Source organism: Marmota marmota, unplaced genomic scaffold (genome assembly GCF_001458135.2).
Source record: "Marmota marmota marmota unplaced genomic scaffold, marMar, whole genome shotgun sequence".
Classification (NCBI taxonomy): Eukaryota; Metazoa; Chordata; class Mammalia; order Rodentia; family Sciuridae; genus Marmota; species Marmota marmota.
The window spans coordinates 41506690-41515647 of record NW_026000026.1 but is presented as its reverse complement, the minus strand read 5'-3'; the positions used below and the strand labels follow the sequence as shown (position 1 = coordinate 41515647).

Here is an 8958-nt window from a genome sequence, read left to right as displayed (position 1 = left end):
CTGGCTACCGTGAGACCACCACACTGAGAAAAAGTCTGATCAGTCCATTTGGAGAGGCTGCTTGGAAACAGATGTCCATTCAGCCTTCAGCAGTGCCAGCCATGCCAGACGAGGTGCCAGATATATGAATGAAAAAAAACATTTTGGAACTCTTGTCTAGTGAGCCTGAAGATAAATCCATCTGCAGCTGCCACCTGACAGCAAACATGATAGACCTCACGTGAGAAATACCCAGCTGAGCCCAGGCAACCTGCACAACCACAATAGATGATAATAAATTTTCATTTTGAACTACTGTGTTTTAGAGCATTTTGTTACACGATAATTCATGGCAATAGTTAGCCATAACTTGTGGTAATGACCAACTGCCAGAAAAATTCTAAATACTCTCAGTATTTGTATTTCACATATATTGGCCTCTCCCAAAATGGAAGTTAGTATTTGCTAATGGTCAATATATATGAAACACAAGTAGGCATTAACACTGATTTCCACTTGGAGTAAGTGAGGTCAATTTGTGTGCTCATACAGAATTCAGACAGCACTTAGACAAGGAGGGAGAAATGAGCCTTCCTTTAACAAAACTGGCTTTGCTTGGGTCTCTGCATTGAGTCGTGCTTAAGGAGATAAAGTACCCTCTGCCTGGTTTTTCGAAGGGATCTTTGATTGTTTTCTGAAACTTCAGAGTTTCTCAGAAACTTCAGAGTTGTTACTAGGAGAAAACTTGGAATTGAATTTGGCTTGTCTTGGTTGGTCTCTTTTTCAAGTAGTTTAAGCGAGAAGACAAAGTCAACTTAAACCAGTTAAGACCAAAGGAATTTTAATTAAAGGGCGGCGGGGGTGGGGGGGGGGTGAGGTGGGGGGGGTGTGAACAACTGTACCTCTAGCATGACTCTTTCTATAGAGCCCAGAGACTCAGGATTTGCCTTTGATGTGTTTTACTCTTTACAGTAAGATTTCATCCTTATGAGTTTCTTTAAGGTCTGGGATTAATTTTATTCCGAGGTGATGGAAATTTAAGGGTTCCTAAGCAGAACTCATCCGTTAAGTCATTTTGTGGATGCTCCTGCAACCTGGACTCTTCTGTTGTGCTCCATCTGAATTCTTGAGCAACCCTTTGTTAATGGATCTTTTTGTTTGTTTGTTTTATTTGGGAAAAGTGCTTCTTACAAAAGGACAGCTGCAAAACACAGAGAGCTCTGCAACAATAGCTTGTTTTTTTCTTAAAGTGAAAGAATAGGTGGGATCCAAGGAACCAAAGCAGTAGATGGAAAAATCAGGAAGCATCTCCCAAGTCATTTTCATAAAACAAAGCAATAAAATGCAAAGGTAAACTTTCCCATCAAGGAATTCTTCTAACAACTTAAATTCAGCTTGTCTTGTGGATTACCATGCCTTCCCCTTTAGTGGGAAAAAGAGTGACTTATTACTGTAAACAAATCACTAGCCTACAATAAACACTTTAGAACATAGTTCTGAATGACTTCTGTCTACCTGCAAAGCTCAGGGGTGGAAAGAGGCAATACCCACAAAAACACACATAGAAACCTGACAAAAGAACCCCTCAAATGAGGATAAAGTTTTTCCAAAAGTGCCTGGACTGGAAAAGCTACACCATGAAACATTAAATAAAACTGCATCGAAGACCCACTCTGTGTTGATACATGGGATAACCAGTCATTTACCCACTATGGCTGACCCCATTTCTCTAGCATATAGACAGAGGTAGCACTGCTATCGTAGCTACCACCAACATACTGCTTTGACCTTTAAGATCTATCTGCCACATGAGGCTGAAACCACTGAACCAAGTTTGTCCACTAAGGCTAAAAATAATGCATCTATGCAGGGATAGGAAGCTTCTCACACACTCATGCTTATACCAAGCCCTTGGAAGTCAACTGCCAATCCTGCACCGATGGTATGCCACTGTAGCATCCATGTGTGTTCTTTCAAATGTTCCTAGCGTGTTAGACTCAATACATTAACACCTGGTTCTCATTACCCAGTAGTACTTCTTGTGTTCAATTAAACAAGAACCAAAACCACTGGACAAGCACACATGGAGGGGAATGTAAGGGAGGGTACTGATAAAACACAGAAGTGCACATTTTACTAGAACCCTCCAGGACCCACCTCCTGCATCTGCAGAAGGCTACTTGCCAACTAGCTTAGGTCCCTTCACCCTTCACCCCTACTTTTGGACCCCAAAGCATGGCTGGTACTTTTGCTTCTGAACCTGGGGTCCTGGAAATGAGTGCAGAAAGTCCATAGACACAACCTGGTTGAAAACAGATGACACAACAAACCTGTGCTGACAGATAAATTCATGTTACAAAAAAAAAAAAAAAAAACTAACTTTAAGATTTATTTTTGTAACTTTTTGAAACAGAGTAAACAGACACTCCTTGGGGGGAAGGAGAGGGGAGCTGCAGGCCCTGGGTAAGTGATCACGACAGCACCTGGAGTGGAGATTCCTGCCTAGGAGACCAACACGCCTTGCCCTGCCACACAGATGACAGCTACTGTCTGAGGCTCGCAGACCAGTTCCCGTGCCTCGAAAAGCTGCTATAGGTGTCATAAAAATCTTCCAGCTCATTGTGATACAAGTCCCACTTGTCCTCGGAGTCTATCAGCTTGTCATCCCCACCTGCAGCCAAAAGCACAAGCAACATCTCACCCAGTTGGAAGGTGACAACTTCCTCTTCGTCATTGCTGTTCTCTCTTTCCTCAATGAGCTCCCAGAGTGGTTCCTTCTTTGGGCCCGGTATGCACTTGATGTTCCCACTTTCAGTCTCTGTGACTCCTCTCTACTGCCATCAGGGTATGCATGCTTGTTAAAACAGTTCCCTCCAAATGGCCGCATCCTTCATCAAATACCTGCATACTTTGTTGCTCTTTGTATTTGTATTTCTGAATGAGTTTCTGTTTCTCTTCTTTTCCCTCCACCCGGTGTTCACTTGGAATGACAAAGTTAGATGTGATCCAGCATTTGGGGTGGGACTTTATGATATTGCTCAGCACTCCTCCACTTGCGAATGCACTTGAGATGGTAGGTATGGTTGCAGTTGGAGAGGATCCCAAAACAGCGCTTGCTGGGGTGGGCTTTCTCAGAGAGCACCTCCATGAAGACCCCACACAGCACATCTTCACTGCTCTGCACAGCATGAGACAGCTCCATGTCCTTCTTGTGAGCCTCAATGCAAGATTTGATGTGCTGTGTCCTCTGGGCTGCATCCATCCAGTGGAGGACCTGCAGCCCACTACGTCACACGAGTCTCCGTGGAGATACACACAGTTCTCCCCATAGTGGCATTCTCCCACTGAAGCACAGGGGCAAAGCTGCTTCTTACTTTCTACTGCAGTTTGCTCTTTCTCTGATTCTTCCTTGGTCACTGAGCCCTGCAGGGGCGCTTCAGTGCAGGAAGGGGTGGTACGGCCACAGTAGAGTTGCTCAGGAACAAACTCAGTGGCATTCACCCAGTCCTCTGAACCTGCTCCTAGTCTTGGATAGTTTGAATTTCTTTTTTATTTTATTTATTCTAAATGACAGCAGAATACATTTCAATTCATTCATTGTACACAAATGGAACACAACTTTTCATTTTTCTGGTTGTACACAATATAGAGTCACACCACATATGCAGTCATACATGTACCTAGGGTAATGATGTTCATCTCATTCCACCATCCTTCCTGCCCCCATGCCCCCTTCCCTTCCTTCCCTCCCCTTTGCCCAATCAAAGTTCCTCCATTCTCCCCACAAACACGCCCACCCCATTATGGGTCAGCGTCCACTTATCAGAGAGAACATTTGGCTTTTGGTTTTTGGGGATTGGCTTACTTTGCTTAGCATGATATTCTCTTAACCCATCCATTTACCTGCAAATGCCGTAATTTTATTCCCCTTTAAGGCTGAGTATTATTCAATTATGTATATATATCACAGTTGTTTTTTTTCATCCATTCATCTGTTGAAGGGCATCTAGGTTGGTTCCATAGTTTAGCTATTGTGAATTGAGCTCATATGAACATTGATGTAGCTGTGTCACTACAGTATGCTATTTTTAAGTCCTTTGAATATAGATGAAGGAATGGGATAGCTGGGTCAAATGGTGGTTCCATTCCAAGTTTCCTGAGGAATCTCCATACTGCTTTCCATAGTGGTTGCACCAATTTGCAGTTCCACCAGCAATGTATGAGTGTACCTGTTTCTCCACATCCTCTCCAGCACTTATTGTTGCTTGAATTCTTGATTATTGCCATTCTGACTGGCATGAAATGAAATCTTAGAGTAGTTTTGATTTGCATTTCTCTAATTACTAGAGATATTGAACATTTTTTTTCATATAATTGCTGATTTCTAAAAAGCAGAAACTGTCATTAAAATGAATTTCTTGACTCAGCTTTGCCTGTATTCATTTTGACAAGTGGTGCAACCACAGATGAGAGACTTGAGGAAGCAGCAAGGCAGGGTTTTGCAATTAGATTTGTAGCAGTTGTTTCTTCCTGTTTCAGTGGCTTGCTAAGTTCATAGCAGCAGTGGTTTCCATAAATACAGTACTGTCGTTGAAAATACTTGCACACTCCACCATTTCAACTGTCACAGAGGTCATGCAAATAATGACAGTTATCTCCTTCCTTACAAACCCCATGCATAAAATACCTTTCCCTGAATGTGCAGGGCACTGGAGAAGGAGTATCCCACAGCTCAGCTGAGATCACATGCTACCAACCTCTGCAAACTAGGCTGAGGCCTCCAGCGATGCCAGTGGGTGTTGATGCAGCAACTGTCCTGTTAATAGATCTTAAAGAAGTTCTGAGTTTGCATACGTTCATTTGCCAAAGTTGTGTGACCTTGGATAGATAGTTGAGTTTCTTTGAGCCTTGGTTTCTTTGCTTGTAAGGAGAGCGATAAAATATCCTACACCTGGCCTATAACATTAGCATATGCAAGATTTTGCAAAGTGTCCAAAATATAGCAGCAGCTTAACAAATGGTATCTACTGTTATTGGTAGTAATAGTAGTAGCAGTCCTGAGAGAAAGGATGTTCTGAAGACAGTGATCATTCCAGAAATAGGAATCCTGCCTCTGGCCTTGTTGGCAGGCTTCTGCTGGAAGCAGACTCACCTGGTGTTGTACTTACCTCCCCTCAGTGTCTTCCATATGGACCCCCAAGGAGGGTACCAACCAATCGTCCTCTTCAGAAACCTACTCTGCTTACTGGCTTCAGTCATGGGGGTCATTTGCCATGGATAAAAAATTCTAAAAATGCCAAGGAGCTATTCTTCAAAATAAATTTTTTAATTCCTTTCGGTGACCTTGTTTTAAACTATGAACAGATAGCTCCTTTATAAGAAGAGGGACAAGAATTAATTTATGGGTCCATTGATGGAAAGAAAGATTTTCATTTTAATAAAAAGCACATTGGAATAAGGTTTATAACTTAATCAGTGGACCAAACTGTACATTCATCACTTTCTAATGTCTATTGAGTTTCAAAGCATTGCTGGCAACTATCACTCCATTTCTCCTCTTACAGTGTGACCAATCTTTGATGCATATTGTCACCACATACCTACTAGTTTAAGGTAAAGGGGCAGATTGAAATTTATGCAATTCCACTACACTATTATTCTTATCACTCCATCTTTTTAATACTTATTCTCAAATCATGCCTCTTTTCAAAATTTAACAATTTGTGTTTTATAAAAGGGTGTCACTGAATTTATGAATAGCACAGGTCTTATTCTTTCTCCACCTCTCCCATTCTCATTTCTCACCTTTTACAAGGATTTTTCCACGTTAAATAAGTTGAGGTGGCATATTCACCACAGTCATGGTTCCTAAGGTAGAAAGAAAAATCTGCCTCTCAGAATCAAGTCTCCATCTGCTTTCTCCAGTGGGTGGAGATGTTTTTAGACTTGTGTAAATTCCTGAGAAATACTGTTTTTGACTCAAGATTACGTGATCAATTACTGAGGATGTTAAATTGGCTTATTTCTAGATAGCTATGTGGCAAAGGGTATGAAAAAACTCAAGATGATCGTTCTTTCTGAACCAGAAACTCTATTTCCAGCAATGGCTCATAATGAAGACCACAGATGTTGATCAAAACTTATGTTGAGTCCATTACTATTCCCAATACCTCCCGTAGTGCCTGGAATATTCTAGGTACTCAATCAGTAGTTGCTGAAGAATTAAATGAATAAGAAGTGTTTGTTGACACATCGCTTTTAACATCAAAATATCAAAATCCATAGAATTTCCAACAGTGGGCAATATTTAATTACATGATCATACAAAGGACTATTATCCAAATATTAATGTTAAGCACATTGATACTCAGAGATGAATATTAATTAAGAATTAACATGATTAACATTATGAAAAAGTATAACTGGAAAATGTTTATTATAATATTAGATTAAAAAATCAAGAATCAAATCACATGCATGTTTGAAGAGCACAATGTAAAAATATACATGTGTTGACTCTCATCTTCCTATCCTAACCCTTTAGGCAAAGAAAAAGAACCAAAAAATTTTTCTAAAAAGCAGAAAGTGTCATCAAAATGAAAATGTCATCATCAAAATTGTGAGTAATCCAAGTCACTTGCTTCATAAGACCCACCAGGAAAATCCATTTGAGTGTCTTAATTCTCAGGTTTCTTCCATAGAGCAATAGTCAAGAAAATGCTGCTTCAACACCCAGTTTGCTTACACTGAGCCTGATCAAGTCACTGAGGGATAATAATAGCTGATATTTATTGAGTTGCTTTACTATGGAACAAGTAAAGTGCTGTTTTCAGCATTTATATCATTTTATTCTCATAATCTTCACCGTAACTTTTACCATTCCCATTTTACCACTCAGAAAACTAATAGACTAGGTTAGTTGCCCTTTCAGGATATGAATCCAGGGTATCCAAATTCAGAGTTCACACCTTTGAGAACTGCACAGATCTGCCCCTGCAGTCGGCTAGCTCAGTAAAATCCTTTCCCGTTGGAACACAGGTCCGTTCCCTTCATGATCTCTTCCTTTCCTGTTGAGAAAGTCCTCTAAAGCTCCTTCCCTGGCTTTCTTCTAGCAGAGTGTCATAAGTGAGCTATTCCATTAACAGACCAAACATGTCTGTATATTTACAGTATCAGAACTCATTGGATAGCCTTCAATTCAGAGGCTATACCACTCTCAGTGAGTGCAGGTCACTGAATACTCACGAGTCATCTGATAGTCAGAAGCTGGGCAATCACAGGTTCTTTCATTCCTATCTTAACTGCCAATATCTTTAATGTTCAAGTCACACATCACACATTACACAATTGTACATATAGGTGGCAGGCTAAGAAGAGTTAGGAAGGTCCCAGGGGTCCAGAAAGCTGAACTGAGAGCACAGGCAGAAAGCAGACAGAATCTTAAGGGTCACAGTAGATAGTCAGATAAGATTAGGAACCAGAAACCTGCTGAAGAACTTGTTCAGGGGACAGAGCTGTCAATGCATAGAATTTATTCTAGATCAGGGTCCAGATGGTTGGCAGTTTCAGAGTGTCAGCTTGGAATGTCAGCTTGAGATGTCAGTTTGGAGTGAGCTGTGTACTGTCATTGCAGGAGGGAGAAACTGCACTTTGCTGAAGCCTGAAGACAGAGATTTGTCCCGTGGCAATTTTCCTGAGCAAGGGTCATGACATGAGACCAGGTGCCAGGGTCAGTGTGCCATCATGTCTTGTCTCAGTGTGCTCCTCCTTTTTTGTGTCTCAGGCGAGGGAGTTGCTTCATTTGGTGATCTGGTATGTTTAATAAACTCATGGACCTGGGTTTTCTGAGTTTGTAAATCCATGCATCCATGTGCTTCTGATTCAATAAGTTCACAGGTGGCCATTATTATTTGCATGACTGATTTATCAGGTTGTGTCTTATGGTTGTGCTAGGCAGATGGTGGTTGTTTACTTGTACAAACAAGGTATAAAGTCATTCCACCTCAGCACTTAAACTCAAAATGGAATAACTCATAGCAATCTACCTCTTTATAAAATGGAGTAAATCAGGGTCAGGCACAGGCAGAAAACCACTGTTCTATTGATTATGGAGGACACAGCCTGTCCTCCACAGGATCTTTGTAAAACACACCTTTTCCCCTAATTACTGTTTAGTTCAATTGCCTATAGCTTTGCTCATTGTAATAAAATTGTTCTAAGAAAGGGGCCCCATGACCAGGACAAAGGAGCTGTACCTGGTTGGTTTCATCTTAGCTTCAATAGACTGAGCTGCATATTGGATTCATGGCTTGCTTCTCCATTGCCTCAAAGGCATGAATACTGTTCAGTCTGTTCTTGCTTATATGTTCCTTTTCCTTCATACATATCACTTCTAGTCCCATTGCACACAGAACATGCCCAAACATACCTAAAAGCAACTTAACCAACCAGGTACATTTCATAAATTTATCCTTTGTTTTGTTTTGAGGTGCTGGGGATTGAACCCAGGATCTCATGCATGCTAGGCAAGTGCTCTTCCCCTGAGCCACACCACTAACCCAATGTTTATTCTTAACCAAATACATCACCCTTCTCTAATAGAATAGATTTCATATCCAATCATGACTGCCAAGCTCTATGGAAAGTAAAAAGGTTATCAATGTTATCTTTGGAGAAGATGGATTTATGAGAGATTTTTACTAAAAATTTTTCCCAAAGCCTCATAAATGATATTTTGAATAAAATAAATAAGCTAGAAAATTTCTTTTTATTTTAAAAATGGTGAGGTCATAAATGGTAGTAAAAGGAGCCAATAAATGAGTACTACATTTTCAAGTCTGAATCAGGTTTATCTCGTTCTTTATAAAGCTCTGTACTATGCAGGCCCAGCAGCCTGCTGAGGGGCAGAGCCGCCCCCCACCCCCCGTGCCTGCCAGGTAGGCGGAACGGTGACCACCGGCAGAAAAGGCCCAGTGGCCC

General features: G+C 41.1%; 1 pseudogene; it reads right to left on the bottom strand.

Annotated features, from left to right (window-relative positions):
• Positions 1 to 2522: 2522 nt before the first annotated feature.
• On the bottom strand, positions 2523 to 4754 carry LOC107146248 (annotated as a pseudogene).
• Between the last annotated feature and the right edge of the window lie 4204 nt (positions 4755 to 8958).